This window comes from Pholcus phalangioides, unplaced genomic scaffold (genome assembly GCF_987345545.1).
Source record: "Pholcus phalangioides strain wild (caught in Gottingen) unplaced genomic scaffold, Ppha-v1.0 ptg000010l_1, whole genome shotgun sequence".
In the NCBI taxonomy this organism is placed as follows: Eukaryota; Metazoa; Arthropoda; class Arachnida; order Araneae; family Pholcidae; genus Pholcus; species Pholcus phalangioides.
The window spans coordinates 20,257,070-20,259,742 of NW_028301603.1; positions in this window are offsets into that span (position 1 = coordinate 20,257,070).

The following is a 2,673-nucleotide window of genomic DNA, read 5'->3' on the forward strand; positions in this document are numbered from 1 at the left end:
GAGAAAAAAGTAAGGTAAGGCATTAAATACGAAAGAGAACTTCGGGGGTCTTCTTCATTTGGCCGCGACCCGCGGCTCTCGTAATTGGTTCGCCGCTCGTCACGTGGTCGTTACTCGGGTGTGACGTAACGGGTTACGAGATGATGGCTTTTTTTCTTGAGGTTATTTTTGAGGGAAAAAACCCTTGGAATAACTAGAAAAATTGATTTTCAATATGTGTTATTCACACACACGTCGCGTACGTACAAATAAGTATTCCAAAATGGTGCGGGTGATTGTGTCCTTTAAATCTGACAGATTAGCAATAAAACTGTCAACTTTATCTTATATAATTACATGCTTTACGCGAATTTATAAATTATTCCATGTTCAATAACGTTAATAATTTCCTTTAATAAGTTCTACTTTTCAAAGAAAATAAAGGTTCTAGAAAAGTCTCATTTCATTTCAATGTATGCATAAAACCGAATCGATAAATTTATTGTGAATTCTCGTGAAATACCGGAATAAATCGATTATTCTGAGTCTAATGTATCCTTGTGTGCCAATTCGTTGTCGATTTTCCTGTAATATAAATGCATGGGTCAGCCAATAGAGTCACAGTCAACCATGATCATTCAGAGTCAATGAAGATTTTTACCATTTTACCCCTTTCCCTTTTTTACTTTCGGTCTCGGGCCCTCCGATTCGTTAAGATATGGCCCTTATATCTTCGAGGCTAATAATTTTTGTATTTGGAGTTATTATTTTATCGATCATATGTGAAAATAAGATCCCTCAAGGAAAAATATTGTCGATCGATTTCGTATCCCCTTGGCGAGGTCGTGCGTTAAGATGGCCGGAGGGTGTTAACATTTTTATTAAATATTTTTATATATATAATTAGTTTTTGAAATATTTTTCATCAATTCTTGAAATACTTCTTTCATTAATTATGAAATTATTCCTTTCATTAATTATGAAATTATTCCTTTCATTAATTCGGAAAAAAATTCTCGTTAAATCAAAAGCCATTCACTCAACAGAAACTATTTCTGTAATTTATTCTGAAATGTTTTCTAACAGTAATTTTGAAATTACATGCAGGCTACTTCTTTCACTAGTTCTGGAATAAATTTTTTCATTGAGGTTTTTTTTACCCAACACATTTCTATAAATTAAATAAAAACTAATTCCTTTAGGCCTGCTGGAAGGACTTTACAGTCCCTCGAGTGTGTGTATTTGTGCATTATATGTTTGTACTTAATAAATGAATAAATAAAAACTCTGTAAATATGTTTTTTCGTTGGTGGGCCACTGAAAAAAAGCTTTGAAGGCCACACGTGGCCCATGGGTCATACATTCAAGACCTCTGCTCTATGGAGAATTTTTACTGCAAAAATACAAAAATAATGATTCATCTAGCGCTGCCAGTCTTTCCTACGTGGAGCTATCTTCCTGAAAGGAATTATTGATGAAATGTCCGTTTCTATTCCATTAATTGGACACTAAATATTTTTCCATCAAACACTCTCAAAATGTTTCTTTCAATAATTCTGGAAATGAGCTATCAACTAAAAATACTCCAATCAATAGTTCTGGAATATTTTTCATTAATTTATAATTAAGTACATCACAATTCTTAAAATCACCGAAAATTTCCATTGAAGTCAATAAGATTCAACATCAACAGCATTTAAAATGTGCAGACAAGAACTACAATAAACCAGACCAGACCAGAATTGAACGTTTCCGTCGCTGCCCAGCCTTTGCAGGCTGTCTGGCGACTTACAGATCACCAGGGGTGGTATGTAAAGGAAAAAGACAAGTTTGTGCATGTGTGTAAGGTATGTAGCATATGTGTGTGTAGAGAATGAACGAGCCAGGAGAGTATTGTTCACAAATCTCCGCTAAATGAATGCTCATCGAGATAAAACACAACACAGTCGAAAACAAAACACAGGGAAATGTCTTAAGGGAAGTAGCTGATGATATGCTACCCAAAAACCCTAAACATTATAAAATTTTTACATAATCGAGAGACACTAATCAGAGATGTTCGACTTACTGTGCTGCACAGGGCTGCAACTAAAGGGGGAGCAGGTGGATCTATGCCCCGGCGCCGGACCAGAAAGGGTGAAAATTTCACCCTTTAATCTCTCCTTCAACATTACAAGGAGGCGCCAAAAATATGAGCTTGTCCTGGGGGTGCGTAAACTGATATCACGAATGTAAAAAAAAGTAAATCGATCCATAAATTATTAATGTTATATGAAATAAATAAAAAACTGATGAAATCTTTAGTATGCTTACATTAAAAATATCAACCTTTGCTATCTCTTTCGTGCCTTAAGTACTCATAGAAATGAATAGGAGCCCCCCCCCCCCCTGCGTACGCTCCTTGTAATGTTGAAAGAGAGATTTCGGAATGAAATTTGTGTCCCCTCGGGTCCAGACCCGCCTGCTCCCCCCTAGTTGCGGCCCTGCTTAAGGCCCCTTTACACGTACAATCTTCCCCTCACGCCCGGAGCGGGATGTTCTTGCGCGAAGGATTGGAGGGCGGTTAGAAATTATTACATTGAAACCTCGCTGTAACGATTCTCGATATAACGATAAATCCTTCTACAACGTATTCATAAAGATGATTCCGATGGATTCGATATATCTTCAAATCTTTTTTTGAAATGTCTATAT